The sequence below is a fragment of the Lissotriton helveticus genome, chromosome 8, assembly GCF_964261635.1.
Source record: "Lissotriton helveticus chromosome 8, aLisHel1.1, whole genome shotgun sequence".
Classification (NCBI taxonomy): Eukaryota; Metazoa; Chordata; class Amphibia; order Caudata; family Salamandridae; genus Lissotriton; species Lissotriton helveticus.
Genome location: NC_136069.1, coordinates 867,908,185 through 867,920,277, shown reverse-complemented (window position 1 = coordinate 867,920,277; position 12,093 = coordinate 867,908,185).

Here is a 12,093-nt window from a genome sequence, read left to right as displayed (position 1 = left end):
GCCTAGTAGAAGATACTCTACTCCTGACTGGACCTACCTCGTTGCAGATGTCGGTGGGGCACAGAACCGGGAGGGTCAGGGAAGTGAACCTGATCAGAACTGACCCAATCATCACTGTACAAATTCTGTTCCTGCTACCGGGGGCGGAGACTGAAAGGTTGCTGACACTCAACATCGTCTATCCCCCTCTCCTAAGCGGAATAAGAAAATTGATTTTAGAAACAGTTGAATTTCCAGTTTGCTGTTCACGATATCCAGTGTTGGAGGGAACGCTCCTTCGGTTAGAAATGCTTGAGCGAGTAGTGGAAGCTCTTGGAATGCTCATTGTTTTGGACTAACACTCTGATTGCAAAAAGACTTTTTGAAAGGACTTTGAAAATTACTGCAAGATAACCTAGCGCCGAGTGGAAGAAGAAAATTGGTAGGGGTTTCCTTTTAGCGGATGGAGAAGGGCTAGGGTTGTCTGTTTTCTACAGGACTTTAAAATGTTTGGCGGAGTAAATTGTCGGCTTCCAAGTGTTCCAAAGAGGGACAATATGTAAAAGAAAGACTTTGTACAGAGAGAAGAAGAAGCGAATGCTGAAAGAAAGTCAAGAACTACACTGTTTGAGAACATGGAGGCTGGCAACCCGAACCGCAGGGCAAAATGTATAGTTGGCACATTGTTGGGAGTGGTGATTTCCCTGATAGTTTTAGTGGTTACTGTTTCATACATATTGGGACACGGGAGAGATGCAACTGCAGTCAAGGAGGTCAAGGGAGTGTCAACACCGAGAACCACTATTGTTAATGATAAGGGAAACATCAACGATAAAGACAAAGCGTTGTTAGATGCAGAAATAAAAAGGTTACACACGGATGAGTCACAGGGAAATTACAGGTCAAATGCTTATGCTAAATTGCTTTATGAATACGTTGATGCCATGGAGGTGAAGAATTGCTACGTTTGTATGCAATTACCAGCTTCTGTGGAGGAGGGTATCAGATACCATCATTTTCCATTGACATATGGAATCACATGCAGTTTGTTGTTGAGCATATTTTATGGACGAGAAGGATTTGAGTATTATTTCTCGAATTTCGACTCGACATTGCCAGAGGTCCCGAATTTCAAGCATTTGAACAAGTGGGACTACTACAAAAGCGAAGACAGATTACACAAATGGTTTATTCCATGGAAAACATTAGATACTTCACATGCTCGAAGAAACAATCTGACTTGTCAAGTGTCAGAAATTGAGAAAAAGTTTATAGGGCAGGTAGATACTAGATACAGGAGGCAGAAGATTCTGAAGGCCTCAGGACAATGGGAAACAGATTGGACCAAGGAGGAAAGGGCACATCAAAGAAAGGGTAGTATTGGTCCAATTGCTTTAGATAAGGAGAAACGGGGGAAACTGTGCATCCACAGGAGTTACTCCTATTATGAGAATTTTTATGTAGGTCAAGTCAATTGTGAACATGCCTTTCAACTGGAGTATTACTCTAAGGATTTTTTTGAAGGGGATGCAAGCAATTCCAAATGTATATTTTGTATGTGGAAGAAATGCCTATGTAAAGCTACCAGATAATTGGTACGGATCATGCTATCTGGCTGTTGTCTTCCCTAAAATATATCATGTTGAGAATTTAGAAACGACAAAGAAAGAAATACCAACTAGGTGGAAGAGAGGGCTGGGTGCAGCAGAAGTAGTTGGAGATGTACTCGGTGCTGCATTCCCTTTCTTAGGACTGATATTGAATGACATTAAGATCAGGAGGTTAGCTACAGTCGTAGATAGGCTATCTGCCAGTACTGCTAGATCATTGATGCTGATAGAAGGTGAGATGCAATCGATTAGGGCAATGGTTCTTCAGAACCGACTTGCTTTAGACGTTCTGTTAGCTAAAGAGGGAGGAGTCTGTAAGGCTTTGAAGGTCCAGGAGTGCTGCACTTACATTCCAGACAATTCAAAACCTCTAGAGAAGTATATACGAAACATCACTGCCATACACTACGAAATTGAGGATCTGACAAAGATAAATGTGTGGGAAAAAGTAGGTCATGGAATGGGTAAAGTTGGAAGTTGGTTTGCCAACTTAGGAAAAGGTATCGTTTGGTACATACTGAAACCCATCATCATAATTGTGATTTGTGTAATCACTTTGTGGGGATTGGTGCGTTTGTATCAGTGGTATAGAGCAAATAGGTTACAGAGAACTATGAGGAAACAGGAGGAAAAGTTGACAGCGATGCAGGACACCCAATACAGGAGTCTAAAGGCATTAGAGACAATGAAAAGAGGTGGCACTGCCACGACTTCACTTTGAAGGGTTCTACATTTTGTAATGGTGCCTTGATGGTGATGACCCCTGAAGGTCATCAAAGGGGGGATTGAGAGAGCACAAGTCTGAAAAATGTATAAGTGCACCATATTTACAAGCACGTAGTTAGTTTAAACATGCTTTTGCACACTAGTGTTTTATATTTAGAAGTGAAATACACAGAGTGTCTTATATTCAGTAGTGAAATGTATAAAATGTTTAAGTAGAGTAACAATAATCATAACTGTGTGAGATTAATGTAGACATGTTGGAATGAATATGAAAACCTCATGTTCTCATGTTAAAGGAATCATGTTAGAGTTGAATAGAACTCTTAAAATCCAGTATATTGTGTAGGCCTTAGGGCAATTCACAGCAAATCTAAACGTGCTGCTAAAATAATGTGAGATGGAGTTAATCTGGTTCTTCCACAAATGTATTATCGAATTAAGTTTAAAATATATGCTTTATAGATGTGTTATTTTAGAAACGTATGCTAGTTAAGAATGTTGCTGTTTAAATCAAGTTAATGTTTTAAGAGTGCAGGGACCTGCTTCATGTAAATCAAGTAGGCCTGAACTGATAATGTCATATCGTTTGAACTGCCATGTGCTCGTTAGGGAAGAAGTCGAGAGGTGTCCAGCACCGAGCTTTGAGTGTGTTTTACGACCTAAAGATATGGTGGAGTCTGGAATTTGAGGCCCACTGCAGGACGAACTGTATGCAGGTGCGAGGGTCTTAATCAGCTCGAATGAAAGGGACTTTGTTCAGTGGCGCTTGGCGCAGGCCTGTAGGAGTTTCCAGGAATTTCAGGGGGTATCAGCGCACTGGAGAAGAAGCCTGGGAACCAAGGTCAACTATAACGAGGGTCTTGAAGAGTACCATCATGGAGTTTACCGCGCAAAGATGTACCACGTGAGGGGCGTCCCAAGGGGCGTTTCTTTTGGAAATGTGATTTGGTATTAGGGAAAGCGACCCGGGAGGAGGGCAGAGCAGATGATTTTTGGGAGCCTAAGGAAGCGGATGGGTAGGCAGATAGGCTGATCAGGAGAGACCCATTATCAGAGAAGAGACAAAGAGAAGTGCGTGATCTTCTTAGGAAGTCACCACGGCTGACACCTAGAGGGGTAAAGATCTTGTTAAGTAGGGATGTCACTTAGGGCCCGATGTAGGTAAATCCCATTTACCGATTTTGAAATACCGAATCCTACCGATTCGGTATTCAAAAATCGGTAAATGGGATGTAGGTCCCAACATCTGGATTCGTTACCGAATCCTTAACAATTCTTTAATTACCGATTCGGTAAATACCGAATCGGTAATGCCCATTCATTCCTATGGGCTTTGAAGCCCATAGGAATGATTAGGCATTACCGATTCGCTATTTACCGAATCGGTAATTAAAGAATTCACAAGGGTGCAGGGGGTGTCACTTTGACACCCTCTAGCACCCCCAAAACGGGCATGTGTGCAATGTGGCACACAGACATGCCCTAAGGGCACGTCTGTCTGTCACATGGCACATGTGTACATGCACAGATGTGCATGTACACAGGAATCGGTTTTTTACCATGGATTTGTATTCCATGGTAAAATACCGATTCTGTAGGCCATGTGCTGATGGAACATTGGCTACCTACATTGCATTTTCGGTAGTTCTACCGAATCGTCATCATTACCGAATCGGTAAATATTACCGATTGGGTAACTTTACCGATTCGGAAATGATAACGATTCGGTAAAATTACCGAAAATGTGCCCCTACATCTCGATAGCCCTTTACCGATCGGAAACGGCCGAAAATCGGTATTTTCGGCCGATTCCGATCGGTAAAGGGCTACCTACATCGGGCCCTTAGTGTAGTGTAGGGACAGACTAACCTGAATTTTTCTTTTCTGTAATGACTTTGAGGGTGCAACTTGTATCTATTTTGGCAACGCTTATGTTGTTGGAGGTTGTACTCATTATTCTGTTTTTCAGACTCAGACTATTCAAAAAGTTCATGTTCATAGTGATACCAATTTATCTTCTGAATCTCATTTTGAGAAGTTTGTATCTTCAGTTATCTTTGACTTTATATTAAATCTTTGAAACTTAAAATTTGGTCAGTGGTCATTTAGAGTGGTGTAAGTTCTTAAATTGATTGACCTATTGTTAGATTACCTTTTACTCAATGACAGGTACCAACGATTCAGTCGACATAGTTTGGGATTTGGTAAGGTAACTAGTAACCAGTAATCCCGCGTTAACAATAGCAACAAAGATGTACTTTCTGGTACCTTGTTGTGGGTTCTGGATTGTATTTGTAATCCTGTTTCTTTCCAAAGAACTGCTGCAATAGAGGCATAGATATCTGAGCCCGAATTCTGCTGATTTGATTTTAAACAAGGTCATAGCAGCAATGTTGGCTGAAATGTCATTTCACATAAATTTCCAAAGAGCAAATGTAGAACTGCAAGCAGTATAATCAGTTTTTATGCTCTTTTATTGTTCCCAAATGTTGTTTGATGATTCAATGCACACATGTCCATGTCATACCCCTGAAGGGTTGCAAGCAACTATTTCAAAATTAAACTCTCGAATATTTTTTAAACAAGCAAAATGGTGTTCAATTCGAAACTTATCGTAACACCGTGTTATGCAAAGTATCCTCGATTTGCATATGATGCCTATTTAATTCTTATTCGCAACATACCAAAAATCATAACGAGTTTACAACATGAGCATAATTAACTGTTAAATAACGTCACCAAAAACACACTATCTTAAATTTACTTTTCATCTGATAGTGTAAAAATTGATTTGTGACATATTTTATAATTTGCCAGTGGCAGTCCCTGTCCTTTGAAACCTTAACTACAAACCCAAATACTACACACCCACGTGAAAGAGTAAAGAAATGCAGGGGCATATTAGCAAGGAACCTCGTTAAAATTATCGCCGTTTTATCGGCAGGAAACTGCCGATAAAACTGTGATAATGGGCTTGCTAATATGCGTTATAGAATTCCTATAGAATCCCAGGTTAGATGTTCTGAACATCTAACCTGGGATTCTATAGGAATTCTATAACGCATATTAGCAAGCCCATTGTCACCGTTTTATCGGCAGTTTCCAGCCAATGAAACGGCGATAATTTTAACGAGGTTCCTTGCTAATATGCCCCAAGGTGTCTCTCGCAACAAAATGCAAAATAACACAAAAATGATTTTTGGCCTCCTAGTGAACATTTCCCAGCATGCCTGCTCGAAGCAAGAGCCCTCTCCCAAGTGTTGAAGAAGAAACACATTGTGATGACCTTGAAGATGAGTAAGAGCATGATGATGGGTTTGACATACAAATGAATAGTGACACATCAGACACCATGTTTTGCAGATTGTTTTTATTTAACATTTTGATTGCAACAAAAAAAAGAACCCATAAGGACTTGCATTTCCTCATCAAACAAAAACTGCAACACTTTACATAATTTCACCTAGAAGGTATACTAGAAACTAGACTGTAGGTTAATGTCCGTTTTTGTTTCTACGAGTGGCTATTGGGGCATATTATCAAGGACCGGTGTTAAAATTATCGCCGTTTTATCGGCAGGAAACTGTCGATAAAACGGCGATAATGCGCTTGATAATATACCCTTGTTAATTCCCATAGAAGCCCTTGTTAACATCAGAACATGGACTTCTATGGGAATTAACAAGGGTGTATTATCAAGCCCATTATCGCCATTTTAAAACGGCGATAATTGTAACACTGGTCCTTGATAATATGCCCCATTGATTTTTTTTTTATTTCGTCCAATAGCTTCAATCCCTGACAGTTCCCTATGAGTTTACTTCGTGGTCCACATCGGTGAGACCGCTCGGTACTTGAAAAGGCATCACCTAAAATGGAATAATGCACTATAGGAACCTAAAAAGCTAGTTGGAAACATAAAAAAGACACACAGGGGAGAAAACAACCCGGCAAATACATGTATTATGAAAATTATAATTATACAAGTACTTAGTCTATTACTATTCTTCTGTTATAATTCTGTTATTTTATCTCTTCCTCATATAATGCAGCTTTTGATGAACACGTGCACGCACAGATATGTTTATAGTTTATGGAAAAAGTTATACTTTAAAAGATTGTGTTCTATTTTAACTTAAATGCGCAATGATCATTGTACGTGGATAGGATTAACGCTGTGCATAAACTACCAAGCACTGCAGAGGAACAAAGTAGCAACAATCCCATCTACCGATGTCATCACCATGCATTGCACAACATTTATTTATTACATTTAAACATTCTTCATTACCGTAAACGGTGATCTAGTGAGACAGCCGTGCTAAGAATTGCCCGCGAGTGGTAAATTAAACATGTGATAGGTAGACAATGATGCACCAGATGCCACATTATCTGTTGTGTTAAAGATTTTTCTCCTGGGTACTGCATATGAACATCTCTAATTGCTTTTGTAGTAGTCTGGCATCTTTAACCCCTTCCGTGCTGCCGCGATTCCCCCCGTGTGCTGCCGCCGAACGAACAGGGCGGGGTCGTGACGAACCCCAGCCGTCATCAGCACACGAGCACCGTGGAGCGTGACGGCTGGGGTTCGTCACCAGCATGGAAGGGGTCAAGTTGACAACACTGTGCAACTAATGTGCCTGTCACATGATTTCTTCAGTGTTTCCTAAACTCCAGCCTATATTTGTTTACACAATCTCACGCAGATCATATTTTTTGTACCAGCGATTTGTCTTGCATCCTTTATGTCCAGGACTCCTATCGGATAATTTTGAGTAGAGGTCAATATGTGTACTTCACATACACATTTGCTCCATTGCTTCAAGACAGTTCGTGAATTTGGGTTTCCATTAATTTAAAGATCTTCTTCACCTTGATTGGATTATCCAGAGGGACATTTTGGTATGTTCGGTTGGTCCTCTGACCCCACAAAAAATGTAAAAAGATGCTGGGAACAAACACCTGTGATCTCAAGAGCTACTGTTGTACCTTCAGGGTGTTCCATTGTGGAAGTTTCATACAATGAATTAGACTTCATTTGGATTTGATCTCTGGAACCAGTCAAAGAAGCTTTCTTGAGATACAGTGAATTAACTACGTTTTGGCTTCATCCAGGTCATGCCCCAGAAACCAAGCACTTAAAGTACTGACCTCTTGGTTCACCGTTAAGACCAAAGCAGTGAAGCTGATCACAATATGCATGATTTCCCTGCAGAATACATTTCCATCAAAACTCAACCTCAGGATCATGCAGTTGTAGGTCTGGGTTTTCATTTATTTCACTCCCCATCCATTATTTTAAACATTCTTCTTTCTCCAAATATTTTAATGCTCATTGTAACAATTTGGCTTGTGAATCAAACATAGGAGCTTCAGGTTGACAATTAAACGTATTTTTTTTCTTGATATCATTTTCTATTTACATGAAAACACTTCACTGCTGTTTTGAACTGTTCTGTTTGTTAGCAGATGATTGCCCAATGTATCCTTGGTCTTGTGAATGAAAGCCTTGTCCATGGCTTTCTACTAAGAAACTCAACTTTCTCAAACCACTGTTCTCCTAGCTGTATTGAAGGGTTGAATCTAGAAACAGATCTGCAGTAGACAGTGGCGGCTCGCAGTGGGAGTGCTGCGGGGCAGTAGGGTGGGGTAGGGGAGGGGCAGGGTGGAGGGTAGTGGAGTCAGACATATAGGGGCATATTATCAAGGGGGTTTATCTCCGCTTTTTAGGCTTTAAAAGCCAAGAAAGCGGAGATAAAATTATCTCCCTATTACCTAGCTGTCGCTAACACCAGTTAGCGACAGCTAGTAGGAGATAGCGACCATCTTGGGCCCCACTTTGCATGTTAGTGATATTTATCACTAATGACATGCAAAGTGGGCGTGCCAAGATGTTAGCGACTGGAAACAGTCGCTAACATCTCTATCTCCTATTACCAACTTTTGGAGAAATTCGCGCTAAGCGCGAATATCTCCAAAAGCTAACACCTGCCCTGAGCAGTTCTTAGCCATGTTATCCAATGGGAGGTGGATAACATGGCTAAGAGCATTAGCTCGGTAATGCATGAATATCGCTGACTTTTCAGCGATATTCATGCATTGCGGCCGTTTTTTATCGCATTTGCGATAAACCTTGGTAATACCAAGGTTTATCTGCGGTAAAAATCGCCGCAGCTCAGCGGTAAAATTTTGTCTCTAACCAAGCAATAGCGATAATTATCGCTATTGCTTGGTAATATGCCCCATGATGTCCACGAGTAAAGTAAATAAATAAGTAAATAAAACTATTTACATTGCACTCGATGCATCGCCGAGTTGGCTATGCAGTGAGCGCAAGGTAAATAGTTTTATTTATTTATTTACTTGCTTTACTCGTGGACGTCATATGTCCGACTCCTCTACCCCCCACCATGCCCCTCCCCACCTTACACCACCACCCCGCAGCACTCCCAATGCGAGCCACCACTGGCAGTAGGACTCACAAAAGAGATATTTCCATCACCCAGGCATACCAGTAACATAAATAATGAGAAACACCTGTAGCTAGACTATTGAACATGACACTATGGGGCAGATTTACAAGCCCCTTGCAACACTTTTTTGCCACCGTTGCGTCACTTTTGTGATGCAGCGGCAGCGTAAACCATGCGCCACGTTGCGACTTATTTACAACGTGACGCATCTAGGCAGATGCGTCACATTGTAAAGCCCTGCGCCACATGAAACCTGTGTCAGGTTTCATCTGGGCGTTCTGTCGCAGGGTGGGCATTCCCTCGCAGGAAAGCCCAGTGAAACTGACGCAGTGAAATCTACAATATTTCACGGAATCAGTTTTACGACGCTACTGCGTCAAATCCTTACGCCTGCTTGAAGCAGGCGTAAGGAGTGACGCACCATGTTAAGTATGGGCGGCGCCTGTGCATTGCAGGAGTTGCGTTGCGCTTGCGACAAGACTGCAGCAATGCGCCACTCGTACGCCACAAGATGCGCGACGCATCTGCCCCTCCTTGCACCATGGTGCGCCACATTGTAAATGCGCCGCACCCGTGGTGGCGCAAGGGGGGATTACGTGACGCATCTGTCTGGCGCATCCCTGCTGATTTGCAGGGATTACATCAGAAGTTGTAAATCTGACCCACAGTGTGTTGAAAGCAATCAGAAATGAATTTGTAACCACTTAGAATTGAAAGCAAAGCCTTTTACTCAATGCTGTCAGAGTGTTGCAGAGCTGTTTCCCTTAATGAAATATTGAACATTGAAGACCTTACCCTCAGTTTTAGGTGCTGCCTTCAAGGCTTGTATACATGTGAACAGCTGTATAATTCTGGCAGAATTTGAATGCACTGGTGTTTCCTCTGTGTATAATGAAATAGTTTCTGGTAAGTAATACCTGTTACTTTTTCATTGAGGCATTTGCTCCCTTGCCAGCCTTTTGTGCTGACAGCATGTGAATATATACACAGTGATATTCTCTAGTCCATCTTGTCTCCACTTTGAAAGCCTGAGCTGTAGTGCACTTCTAAGTCGAGGCTTGACCAATGTCTATATTGCCTGTATTAGCTGAGTGTAGAGGGTGTACAGAGTCAGCTACCTCTTCACTTCCAGGGGAAATGAAGTACACAACAGTGTGTTTAAGTCATCCTCAAGAACTCATGTGCAGGACATTCCTACACACATACTCCTTGGCTATCCCTGGTGGCACTAACAGTGTGGGCACATGTACAAATCAATCCTTTCTTGAAATGGGGGCCATGCTTTCCACCTTACCACCCAAAGAATGCAAACTAGTGCCACATAAAGATGAGAACACTAAAAGCCTTCATGCCCCTTTTCAAGAACACCTTGGGAATGTGAGCTAAATGTCCTTCCTCTCCCTGGGAACGGACATCCTGTTTGCTCCTGAGAACTCTTTACTGGTGCAAATGTTTCTGCTATGCAACCATTAGCATGGGCAATTGGGTTTCCCACACTTGCATGGGCACAACACTTTGAAAATGAAATATGTACCAACAACTACAGTAGGTGTGCACAGATGGCTACATTTACTGAAGGTTCACACTATGCAACAAGTCAGGCTGCTGAGTTGCATTCCATGAATGAGAGAGTAGAATTGTGTCATACTTATAAAGATATATTACTGTTCTGCTCTCTCCTTGTGCTGGTGCAAGTCAGAATAGTTTATGTGAAGACATGTATACCTTTCTGCACATAAAACTATTCTTTGAGGCTTATTCTTCTTGTATGTGTGCTGCAGAATGCAGCACATATGTAAAGTAGAAGTAACAAGGAGAATTAACGATATTTCTCCTCATTAAAGCCAGAGCTTCACGTTGGGGGCCGGCGCCAGCTGCAACATCTTGGTGTGAACTGGCCCGATCGCGGCTGGAAAGAGCCCAAAACTTCAGGATTTAACCTCTTCTTCCAGGAGGAGCTCAACTGATGCCAGATCCAAGGACCTGGTAGGCAATCTTGGGAAATCAAGAACTCAATCCCAGCAGAGGCCAGCAGGGCTCAGGAAGGTCCAGTTTCAAGTCCAAGCAGGTTAAGTGCAACTGGTCAGCTAGGCAGATTCAGAGGGACCTCTGGAGCTTGTAGTGTCCCTGTAGCTCAGAACAGGAGGCCAGCTAACTAGCACTTGGAGTCACTGGAATAAAGGACGCAGGTTCAGTCTTCCTTTCCAGACAGAAGGACAGGCCTCAAGCAGCAGGGCAGTCCTCTGGCAGAAGGGCAATCCTGCTTCAGTAGTGTCCACTGGTCCTTGATTGTACTGAAGAGTGGTTCTGAGGGTCCTTACTTTATACTTGGATCCAGCTTTGAAGTGGAAGAAGCTTCTGGAATTGTCCCCCCCCCACAGAAGTGTCTGGAATTGTCTGCCTCCCTACCATGTAGCCAGGATGTCTAGAGGCTTAATAGGCTTGTGTCAAGTTCTTTGTTTGTGTGACAGCTCCACTCCTCCCAACAAGTCAGAGTGGCCCATCCTGCCAAAATCCAGTTCCTCTATTGTCTAACTGTTTGGGATGACTACACAAAGGCCAGCTGCCAACTACACCTAGTCAAGTAACAGAAGGGAAACATAATGCAGGCACCAAATTGTTAGGACAAGAAAATGCTGATTTTATAAAATTGGAATTTTCAGAATTGTGACTTATTATTCGGCTTTACAATTAAAAAAACAGAAACTAAAATGTTTAAATTGCTTACAGATCTTTGATCTGTTACGGGATCATAAGCTGGAAGCAGTATTCTTCACAGAAACTTTACACCAAGACTATTCTACACTCGATATTTTACTAGACAGGATACAGCATGACCCAAGCGAATTGTGAAAAGGGGAGCGGTGGGCTAGCCATAATCTTTAAGTAAAGCCTTCCCTTCCAGATTGTCAATTTGGCTATCACTGGCTCCAAAAGTATTTTCTTCTGCTTAGGCATTACAAACAAGTTTACTTTCTCTGGGCCCTTAATATACCTTCCTCTCAGTCTGGTTGGTACTTGGGGCTTGGAGCTCAAGGATGGCTATGGACTATCTCACGTTATTCTTATATGCACTAATTTCACACAGTTAGGGAATTTTAACATTCATTTTCATCATAATAATTGCAATACTGTTATTTCTAATATCAGAGAGTTCGAAGCTTTGGGCCTTCAACTCCTTGTCAATGAACCCATTCACAAAGCAGGCCACCTACTAGACCCGGTATTTTCCAATTTATCTGGGGTTTGAGTTAGTCTGATCACTTGGCAAATCTTTTGCTAATTACGGGGCCTTAGCTGGAAGA